This window comes from Petaurus breviceps, unplaced genomic scaffold (assembly GCF_028583685.1).
Source record: "Petaurus breviceps papuanus isolate PSGF00001 unplaced genomic scaffold, PetGlider_PUasm1.0 79, whole genome shotgun sequence".
Lineage (NCBI taxonomy): Eukaryota > Metazoa > Chordata > Mammalia > Diprotodontia > Petauridae > Petaurus > Petaurus breviceps.
The window spans coordinates 24,881,267-24,893,629 of record NW_027186523.1 but is presented as its reverse complement, the minus strand read 5'-3'; positions in this window follow the sequence as shown (position 1 = coordinate 24,893,629).

The following is a 12,363-nucleotide window of genomic DNA, read 5'->3' as shown; positions in this document are numbered from 1 at the left end:
TTCTTCTTCTTCTTCTTCTTCTTCTTCTTCTTCTTCTTCTTCTTCTTTTTCTTCTTCTTCTTCTTTTCTTCTCTGTGTCCTGGCATTCCTGGCTTCCTTCCAGTCCCAGCTAAAGTTCTACCTTCTGTAAAAAGACTCTTCTGATCCCCTTCAATACTAGGACTTTCCCTCTACTAATTATCTTCGATTTATGCCATCTATATCTTGTTTGTATGTTGTCATTTTCATATTGTCTTCCCCAATTGATTGTAAACTCCTGAAATTAGGGATTATCTTTTGTTTTTGTTTTTAGTTTTTTTTGCACGGAATGCAATGTCTGGCACAGGGTGCTTAATAAATGCATGTTGACATGATTTGACTAAACATGGCAAGCAAAACAGGGGAGGTTGTCTGGAAGTATGCTGCCTCCTCATGGCAAGCACAACTAGGCCTGATGAGGATATCCTCCAAGAGACCTTGAAGCCTGCTTTAGACCTCTGGCAATCAGAAGCAGGTCAAGTGGTGTTGTGAGGAAAGAGGGTCCCAAGACTTGGCCTCAAAAAAGAGAAAGTGCAGGTGGACCTGGTTATATTGGACATAAGCCCTAAATAATAATTTATCCCCTGGAGGGTATAATGCAACCCATCTTCTAATTCTCAGATTGATTCTCTCTAGGGATCATGCCATGTCCCCATTGCAAGTGCAAGTTTCCCTCTTTGGAGACCACTACCCTAGATCTATCCTTGGAAAAATAAGGGGTTAATTTTCCAATTTTTAATTTTTTTCCTGTTTTCTCTTCTGGGCATCTTGGTCTTGAAGTCACTGATAATTAAATTATAGGTTGATTTAATTTGAAGGATTATATAGTTTGCCACAGAATGTATCTAACCCTTTATCTTTTGCAACAGATTGCATCAGTTGAAATCACCTTCATGGTAGCCTTTTTATGCAAGCATATCACTAGCATTGATACATAAACAGGAATTCTTCCACCTTGGGCAAATAAATAAAGAAATAGGATCTTGATGGGGGAGTGGAGGAGTGACAGTGAATATTGACATTGGGAAACCCTATGGGCAATAATGGTACATATAGTACTGGCCAAATGTAAGTTCAGTTTTATAAAAGAAAAATAGTTTCCCCCACTCCGAGAAATTCTATCTTATGCCATCTTAAAAGTTAGACAAGGGGGATCCAAGAGAGGGTTTCCATGGTAATAAAATCTTGGGATGGTGTCCTGGGATCAGATGAAAGAGCAGGGGTGTACCATGTGTCACGGACAAGAAAACTTAGTCATAGGGATGATGGTCCAGACCACTGTGAGGACCAAGTATACCCTCCAGTAATTATCATCCTGGCGCAAAGCTGATAATTTCAAGTGCAAAATAATAAAATTACTTTATTATAAAATTACTTTTTCATTCACTTCATTTGCTCAGATGACACATGTAAGCTGTCTTTGGAACACTGTATTTGTTAAGTGCCTACTGTATGCTAAAGTGCTACGATTACAAATACAATAAAAATAAGAATTCTGACTTGGAATCAGTAAGATATCAGTTCAGATCCTGACCTATCACTAAGTCTGTAACCTTGGTCAATTTACTTAATTATTCTGTGCCTTAATTTCTTCATCTACAAAATGGGAATAATATAGCAATTACCTCAATATAGCAATTGTGAGCATCAAGTGAAAAATATATGTAAAACACTTTGCAAAGCTTTAAGTGGTATAAAAATGCCAGCTTTTTATTATTTTTATTAATATGTAATTCTCCTCTTAAAAATATCACCAAATTGCTCTGCAGCACTACCGTCATTAAATAGCATCTTTTCCAGACAGAGAATACTTTCCAAACAATTATTCTTTCATTTTACAGTCTAATTCCCAAAATTACTGGAGTAAAAACAAATTACCTTTATGCCTCTATAAAAAGGAAAAAAAGGCTTAATTTTAACAAAATATAATATTTGATCCTGATATGACAACCACAGAGTTCCATGGAAAGAAATCTATATACAGTTTGGCATTGAATCCTGCATCATTACTTACTTCATTTATGTATGTAGGGCTAAGTTGATTTTATGTTGAAATTTGCAGAATCATCTTTTGTCTTATATTGAAACATTTATGGTACCAAAGGCCATGAGGTTGTGAATGGCATTTTCAGTCAACACATCAACTTTGTTTCCGTATTTAAATCAGCAAGTGCTATTTACTGCTTTGCTTCTCCAACTTTAATAAATATTAATACAGAGTACTTTCACCGTTGTTGGACTCTCTCAGCTTCAATTTGTGAGTGGAATTGTGCTTTCATTTAGTGGAACTTTTCGTACTGAAAAATAAAATCCATTCTTGATCAGGTAAGCAGGGACCTTTAGAAAACTCATATGCATACTGTAAATAGGTTATCATGTCATACCACTAGGTGGTGTGCCCAAGCTCTGAAGGATGATGGCTATTCTAATAAACAGGTGAGTCAATATCTTGTGACCTCTGACTTTCAGGGCACCTCGGCCTCTGATATTTCTATATCTGAAGGAGTTTTTACCATTTTCTCCTCCAATTTCTAGGAATAGACCTTACTACTTCGGAATCCTGGGGCTAAACAAAAGAAATTTTCTATCACACTCTTCCTTTTAAAAATTGCTGTTAATTACACCTTTAGCCAGGGTGGAAGCAAGTGTACAATTCTCTTAGTAGTGGCAGTATGTCTAGTATAGGGGTGGGGAACCTGTGTCCTCAAGGTCACATGTGCCCTTTTAGGTTCTCAAGTACAGCCTGAATCTAAACTTCACAGAACAAATTCCCTTAATAAAAGGATTCATTCTCTAAAACTTGGACTCAGTCAAAAGGCCACACCCAAGGACCTAGAGAGCACAGGTTCCCTACCTCTGTCTAGTGTCTTTAATACAAGGAGTCCTTCTTTACTTTTATCTGTGTGTTATGGAAGTCTTTGGCTGTCTGATGAAGTCTAATTCTATTAGTCTGTCACCAAAATTCATAATTGAAGGAAATGATAAATTTCAGTTAGAGGATGGCAAAAATAAAGATAATTATCTTCCTGGTTCATAGACCCCCTGAAATCTATTGAGAGACCCTTTGGGATATCTGTGGACCCCAATTTAGGAGCCCTTGCTTTATAATGTCTCTATTGAAAGGTAATTGATATATAGAGATATATCAATGGATTTGGAGACAAAAGACTTAAATTTGAGTTTCAGCATCAACAAGGCAGCTAAGTGACTGTACTGGAGAGAGCACTGGATTTGGAATAAAGAAGACTCATTTTCCTGAGTTCAAATCTGTCCTCAGACATTTTCAAGCTGTGTGATCCTGGGAAAGTCACTTAACCCTGTTTGCCTCAGTTTCTTCATCTGTAAAATGGGCTGGAGGAGGAAATGGCAAACCACCCCAGTGACTTTGTCAAGAAAACCCCAAATGGGGTCACGAAGAGTGGGGCATGACTGAAAAACGAATGAACAACATTTCAGCTCCAACCAGAGGTATGCTAATAAATGTTCAACAACCAGTTCTCTAGGGAAAAAAATGTAGTAGGACACACTTTTAAGATTAATCTGCATTACTAATATTTTTCTCCATCACTTCTTTAGATCCAGACAATAAACAAACCCATAAATCAAGCCCTGATTTATAGCATTTGCAATTTCTAGAGGTGAAATGCTCAGAGTAAAAATTTAACATTTGATTCTCACAAACTGGTCAGAACTAGCTTCAACACAACATTGGCTCTGACACCCACTAAACACAAAAATCCCTAAAGTCAGGGCCTGGACTTCTCACCTTTAGTGTCCTCATTTGCAAAATGGACACAATGCACTCGATTTCAATACCTAATTTTCCTTTCTTTGCATTATGTTTAGTTGATTTCAATGAAATAATTTAAAACTCAGATGATTTTCAGGAGAAATTTGGTCTAAATCTTAAATTAAATAAAGTTCAAGTTTTAGATTTCTTCATCTTTTGGTCATTAAACATTGACCCAAAGCCCCCATGGGAAGCTTCACAACTTTTTGTAAAGGGTTTAAAATTATACATGCAAATTCATAAACAATCTTTTTCAGATATAATAAATAATATATCATACATATTTTAATTTTTCAAAGGTATAGAAGCATTGCTTAATAAAATACAAATTCATCTAAACGCCCTTTCATCATTATCTATTTCTTCAACCCAAGGAAGCCAATGATAAAACTACTATCATTCAGAGTTCCAACTGTTTTTAATATATGAGTTCATCATAGAGGTAGTATGATGTAGTGAGTGGTTCTCAGGACCCCTTTATGCTCTTAAAAATTCTCAAGGACTCCTTGTTTATGTAGGTTATGTCTATCACTATTTATCATATTATAAATTAATTTTAAAATATACATAAAATAATTTTAAAATGCCAGTAATAAACATGTTATACATTAACACAAATACTATTTTTATGAAAATTATATTTTCCAAATTAAAAAAATTAGTGAGAAGAGTGACATTATTTTACAAATTTTTTCAAATCTTTTTTATATCTGGCTCTATAGAAGACATCTGTATTCTCATATCTGCTTTGGCATTTAATTTGTTGTACTATGTGTGATGTTTTGATTGAAGTATATTAAAAAAAAAAACCTCACACAGATGTGTATCATTATAAAAATATCTTTGACCTTGCAGATCCCTGAAAGAGGCTTGGAAAGCCCCAGGGAGGAACCATACTTTGAGAACCTCTGATATTGTGGTTAGAGAGCCAGTTTTAGAATCAGTTACTCCTGGATTTAAGTCTTGCCTCTCACACAGAAAGACTTTTTGACCTTGGGCAAGTCACTTAACCTCTTAGGGCTTAAGTCCACTATCTGAGGAGGTGGAAAATAATTTCAGAAGGGAAGGTGGAGGATCAGGAAAGGTCCCCAGTAATTTATCAGCAAGTTATTTATGAATCACCTATTAAATCTCAGGCATTGTGATTAGACAGAAGGGGAGATTTGGAGTGAGTCTTAAAGGAAGCCAGAGAAGCTAAGAGTGGGAGGTGAGCAAGGAGAGCATTCTAAGTAAAGGGGAAAATGAGACCAAGAAATGAAGAAAAGAGATGATATATCATGTGTGAGGCAAAGGAAGTAGGCCAGGGTGCTTAGATCATAGTCTGTGGAGAGATGAGTAAAGTGTAATAATACTGACAAGACAGGAAAGAGTCAGGTTGTGAAGAGCTTTAAATTCCAAATATAGAATTTTGTATTTGACTATGGGGAGTTGAGATGGCTCAGAATTTACTTTAGAGGCAACTGGAAGTTAAATAACCTTTTGTGGACTGGTCTGGAAAAATAACCATTTATCGATTCCTCTAACCTTTGTTTAGGAGGCTTTTCCTAATATGTATGACATGAGGAGCACAGGTACACATTGGAAAGCTGTCACTTGCCAATTCATCAATCAATCAACAAGGATTCATTAAGTGCTTGCTACAAGTTGTTGGGGGTAAAAGCACAAAGAAAGAAAGAACCCCTATTGTAAGGGACTTACATTCTAATGGAGGAGGCAACGAGTGTGTATGTGTGTGCATTATCACAAATATAAAATTAATAAACTCAAATACATTAATCAATAGTTAAATATAAGATAGTCTAGGAAGGAGGGAATCTGCAGTTGTGAGGATCAGAAAAGGCTTCATACAGAAGGTGTTGCTTGAGTTGTCTCTTAAAGGAAGAGAAATATTCTATGAGGTGGTTGTATATTCCAGGGATGGGGAATGACCAGTGAAAAAGCAAGGGCCCTGGCATGCAATGTTACTTGTAAGGAAAACAAAGAAGGTCCATTTGGTTGGATCAAAGGAAGAATAGTGTTGGGCATTTTCCCTCTCGGACAACCTCAGTTTCCTGGATAACAGGTAATATAAATACAAATTAGTAAAAATTGCTTGACATGAAAGTCATTTGTTCATTCCTTTCAGTTCATGAAACAACACAAAGAAGTTTTATTTGTAAAAATGATTGAAATAAAGTGGTTCCTGATTTTTCAAGTATAATGACCTCTTGTGTTCTGGTTTGTTTTGGTCTAGAGCTGTGATTTCTCTAGGGGAAAACTGCCTTTAGCAATGAAGATCAATAGCTGCTCTACCATTCACAGTCTTATTTTCAAGTTTATCTCCCTCAGAATGTGGGCTCCTCAGGAGCAGGGATTGTTTTGGTTTGGGGGTTTGTTTTTGGTTTTTGTTTGTTTGTTTGTATCCCCAGTGTTTAGTCCAATGTCTGGCCCTTAGTTTGGGCTTTATAAAGTGCTTGTTGACTAAATCTTGCTGGATGTCTAAGCTTTAAGTTCCTCTGAGTTCCAATAGAGTTGCAGAAAACATTGAAAGGTGGGAAATGGATGGAGTTCTGTTGACTGATGACACTTTTGGATGGAAAGGTGGCAGGGAAGTAGGAATGCTTTGAATGCCCTGTGACCATGTATAAATCATTTTGAAGTGCAAAAAAAGAATACAGCATGTTGGATAAAAGCACCAGAAAATTGCTTGCTAATAGGGAGCACCCCTTTAATCAGCAACAAAGAAAAGCTTTATCTCTTTAACAATTGTGACTACAGCTGGTCCTGTTTATTCCTGCCCATTTGCCCACATTCTGCCTGGCTAAGCATTTGAAAATGTCAAGACATACTCTCAAGGGGATGGGGGTGGGGTGGGAAATGACTTCTATTAAAAAAAAAAAGTAAATCTGCATGGGAGGGAGAGGAGATCAGAGGATGTACATTGTCCTAATGTGAAAGGACACCTTTCTGCTGTTTGGAAACATGACTTAAAGTTCTACCTTTCAATTAATAATTATATTTTATCTATCAATCTTGCTGTCAAGGTTCCCCTCAGAGGGATTAAAAATGGAGAAAATATTTCACTGAATCTTAATGATTAGTTTCTTGGGGCAAGTATAACAGTAGAAAGCATAGTAATCTGCAAGAAAGTTTATTAAACAAAAAATGCTTTGGAAATAGCTGGTTGCTGTTTCTCAAACCTAATTGAATTACAAGGTTTGGTGTGACCGTGAAAGGTCATTTGATCCATTTTTCATCTTTTAGACCTAGACCATTATGTTTCACAGATTCTTTAAAGGAGAAAAAAAAACCATGTTTCTATTTTAGTCATAAAAATTGGAGTCCACTAAAAGATTCTGAGTAACCTTACAGAAAAGCCAACAATAGATATGTAGAAAATGAAACAGTAGATTAACAGAACCATAATTCATTCTGCTTCTTGTCATTCCATTATTTTGAGATCCCAAAGAAATCTGTGTGCTATTCAAACCAATACTTATGCTATAGTATTCTTTTGTTATGAAGATTTTAAAGGAGAGATAGGTATAGCCAGGAGGAGGAAGGGAGATCATCAACAAAATATCTCTTCAATATTATTTCATATATTCAGTATCTAGGGGCAGCTAGGTGGCTAGGAGTCAGGAGGACCTGAGTTCAAATCCAGCCTCAGACAATTAACACAAAAACTAGCTGTGTGACCTTGGGCAAGTCACTTAAGCCCAATTGTCCTCCAAAAAAAAAAAGAAAAATATATATTCAGTATCTAGCATGTTAAATCTGGAGTTGGATCAGGGTTCAAATCTCAGCTCTGCTACTTATCAGTGTGACCTTGACTTAGCCTCTCTGACATTCAGTAAGCTCTCAGATTCCTTTGAACACTAAAATTTATGAGATTGTGAAAGTATTCATAAGTGGGTAAATGCTCATGATGAAGCCTATTGTGATTGTAAATACCAAAGTTCAGATTTGTCATGGGTCAACATAAGAAATTAAATGGGAATTTTGACGAGTGTTTTGGGGAAGCCACAGAAGACATGTGAAGGCTAGGAGATGACAGAAAAAATATTTGGAAACTCAAAAATGAATAAAATATACATATAGTATTGTATAATATCAACATGTTTTATCTTCTAATACCCTCAAAATTCACAATTCTTCTCTGGTACAAAGGGAGGGCCAATAGATTTTATATGGATTTTCCAGATCGTGGGGCACTATACCCCTAACTCCCACAATGTGGAAGGGATAACTGTAATTTTATTTAACTATTAACTTTTATATATTTTCTCACAAAGCCCAGTGCCAACATTTTTGAAGCTACCATTCATTAGTTCCATTATTTAAAATAAAAGTATATTAATGCTCTTTTTAAAATACTATGCTTTTCTTTTGGCCTCCCCACCCCTCTTTTATAGCATGGAAGTACAGGTAAGTAAAACAAATCAATACACTGGCCATTTCTGATGGCTTGTGCCTACTGTTTCCTACCTGGGGTGGTTTGTGACCATCTGTCAGGTGGGTGAGACATTTTTACCTTGATGACTAAGAAAAAGGTTTATCACAGCTTCCCAGAACATCATGGGTAGTAGCTCATGCCCTCTTGGCTATAATAATAGGCAGACCTTGGACTTTGTAAAGGAGAAGTACACATGTGTTTGTGGGGGGTGGCACACATCTTTGCAGGTACACAATTTCTTAACACACTAGTGTCAAAAAATCCTACCACAAACCCATATAAGCATTGTATATACTACAAAATCCTACCTCTGCAACTTTCTCCCTGTATGATTTTGGGCAAGCCATGTTGTTTCCATGTTACCTTTCTAGGCATCCATTTCCTTTTCCTTAAAATTAAAAGAATTGGTCTAGATGATCTCTAATATCCTTTCCATTTCTAAATCTTGATCTAAAATCTAAAAGAAAAAAGTACACAGAGTTCCCAATTCACAATTCAGCCTTAGTCATCTTCATTACAAGGATGTATTTTCTCCCACTGGAACCACTAGAGAATAACAGAGTGATAGATGCCCAATCATTCTGCATATCTGTGGAAATGACAGTGTGTAAATAGGTACTTGGTCACACAGATTTCAAGTATCTAAAGAATCTATCTATATAGACAACAATCCATTAGATATTTGTAGAGTCCAGATAACCTAAATTTCCCTCTGAGCCCTCTGGGGAAACTAATTGGCAAATAATCCAGAGTGTTTCTCTGTTCTATGATCTATATACCAGGGCAGATGCAATTATAGAGTGATTTATGGATTCTGGAAGGTTTTCAAGGCTATTGGTCAATTTGGCATTGTTGTCTCTTTGTGCTGTTAGGAGATACTCAGTTTTCTTGGTCCAATCTTTAGGAATATCCTTGCCCAGAACAAGCTGAGTTGGCTGATTGACAGTGGCAGGGATCCCTGGGGAATTCCTGCCAAGGCAGGGCCTGAAGAGCTGTCCAGCAGTTGTTATGGATTGAAGTTCTGAAGAGTGTCTGAAGAAAGGGGAGCGGGAGTATTAGAGACATGACAAATGGCCTCTTATACTCTTGGGAGAGTGAGTGTTGTAGGGGCAAAGCTAGGAGAGGAGGGGATCAAAGTGTAAAGTGCACATCACACACACACACACATACACACACACAGCAAGTGTAGTTCACTTTGAGACAAGACAAGATGCAAGTAAGTAAGTTTCTTATGATGATGAATGAACAGAGTAAACTGATGGGAAGCCAACAAGGGCAGGGCAAGCAAATCCCACTGTGGTCAAGTGCTTTGCAACTCTAAAATTCTTCAGTAAGAAATAAACAGCAGTGCATTATTTAGAGGTCTGAAGGATGGTAGCCTGAAACCCTGAAGAAAGGTGACGTGCTGAGAAGTGCTTGGGGAAATGTGGCTATTTTACTAGATATAACCTGCCCTTAGCATGGGTAAGGTGCTTTGCTCTTAAAGGGACACTGTCTCCTGACTGGGAGTTCACTAGTATAACCCCAGGCTTATCTAGACATGCCCAATTTAACTAATGTGGAGGCAGCTCTGAGAGGACTTTGGAGCATGTCCAGGTTGCCTATCAATGGAGGCTTCTGCTTCCCTACTAGGTGGGGGTGGGGTAGCTGCCTTTGATTGACTTTAAGACTCAATTATCTTTGATTTTCTTTAAAACTAGTGAGATTGAGCTAACTGTCCCCGCTTTTATTCTTTATCCAGAAGGTGAAGATCTCAGTTCACCCCCAGCAAGAATACCATGAAACGAACTGGCCAGAGGGGAAAGACTGCATTACTTTTGTAGGATTTTATCAGAATTCTCTTAAATAGAGTATATTTTCAACATATTCAAACATTTCGAGATCAAATATATACTTCTTTAGCTTAGTAAATAAATTGGTGCAACCAAGGGAAGCCAGGACATATCTGGAGAGTTTTTAAACTGAGGTCTACCCAACATTTTTCAGGTGGTCTGTGACCATGGATAGAGAAAAAAAAAATCTTTATATTCACTAAGATCTAATTTGAATTTATCATTTCTTTCATTTCTGAATTGTATTTTTAAAAATCACCCCATTATCCTGGTTTCATAAGCTTCAAATCTGATAGAAAATTAAGTGGACCCCTATTTTATTCCAATCTGTTAATCACTTTGATATTATTCCACAGGGGAAGTGATTACAATTTCTGTATATTAGGCCCCAGAGAACTGCAGATTTTAAGTTCACTTGTTTAATCATAGGAAGTTAACTAGAGGACCAGCACCCTTGTTTTTTCCTTTTATGGTGACCAAGCCCAGAATGGCCCAGGTGACTTAATGACATGGAAAGTCCCCCAGCTATTTTTATTGCCCCTTTGTCCCTTGTCATCCCTCTATTGCCCAACATATTAAGATGACCATGAGCACTTGACCACCAAGTGGCCCTGTTTGTGGCTTGCCTATCAGCCCATGTTTTAATATCTGTTCATCAGGCCAACCCATGGGAATGCATGTGGGTTCAGTAGGAGCTGCTGAAAGGTCAAGAGAAGCTTGTCAAGGTCTACTCATTAACTCATTTGCCAATCAACGGGAATCTGTATTTTGTGTAGACCTGGAGGGTCAGGGGCAAAGTCTATCAAACAATGAGATTCTGTACTTTTAGTTTGCTTCATTTGTACTATCTGATTATCAAGCACTATTAACCTCCAAGTCCATGGAGGAAAGGGGCATCTCAGATAGTGAGAAAGATCTGAGTTTCTATTCATTAAATGGGACCAAGTCCCTTTAATGAATTGTTATTGTCTTGAAGCTCTGCCTTAGTTGTTTATCTTGCAGAGTGGACATTTTTGGGCCCACACAACTTCCAAAAGAACCCATGTCAAACACATCAAAAAATTAAGAACTCTTGATCTAAATGCATATGAGATGGTTAAGTGGCTCTTGTGCTAATTTAGAAAATCAAGGAAGTTTCAATGCAACTCAAGTCATCATTTTTCAAGCACCGGCTGAGCAAGGCATTATCCTAGGAGCTATGAATGCAAAGGTAAAAAAAGAAGCATCTCAATAGGGATATTACCCTCAAAGGGCATTCTATTGCAGAGATACAGAAATGTATAAATGTGTGGAAAAGGAGACATGTGACAGACTAAACAAATTGTTGTAGGAAAATATGTGGGAGAAAAGACTAGCTCCTAGGAAGATGGGAAAAGGAAAAATGATGGGAAAAGAACCTGAATTGCATTTGAAGGAAGACAAGGAATCTGAAAAAGAAAGGAGGAAGAAATGAATGAGAGAATATCTGAATAAATATACATGGGTGGGAGATGGAATATTGGGTTTGGAGAACAAGTAGTAATCCAATGTATCTGAAGTGTGTGAAAGGACTAACATGAAATAAGGTTGAGAAAGAAAGTTGACTCTAGACTTCAGGAGGCTGTAAATATCAAGCTAAGGAGATTTTAGCTAATACTAAAGGCCATAAGAAACCACTAAAGTTTTTTGAGCAATGGTCAGTGTTCAGATGATGTCTTAGGAAGATTAATTTGGCAGCTGTTGGAAGGATAGAATGGAGAAAGAAAAAAAAAACAAGTCTACAAAGAACAATTAGGATGCTATTGTAATAGTCCAGGAAAAAAATTGTGAGGTCTTGAACTGGAGTAGTGGTTGTATCAGTGAGGAGAAATTGACAAATATGAGCTATATTCCAGTGGTGGATAGAGGGAAGATTGAAAAATGATTCCAGTGCTTCAAAACTGGGCAATTCCAAAGGTGGTATCCTGAGCAGAAACTGGGAAGTTTGGAGGATGGGCAAGTTGAGGAAATCATGACTTCAGTGTTGTCCATATTGGTTTTAAAGCACTTTTGGAAAATGTAAGTAATCTGTGCAATATGAAATCTAAGCAAGCAGTTAGAGATGTGAAGCTAGAGCTCAGGAGACAGATAAATATTTGAGAATCATATTCAAAGAGATGATAACTGAGCCTACAGAATCGAGGAGAGAATCTTGGGGGGGGGCCCTCCACAACCTGAAGAGAAGACATGGATAATGTTACAGAATAAAAAGAGTGAAGTTATATGTCTATGTGTATATATGTATGTATATATGTGTGTATATGTGTGTA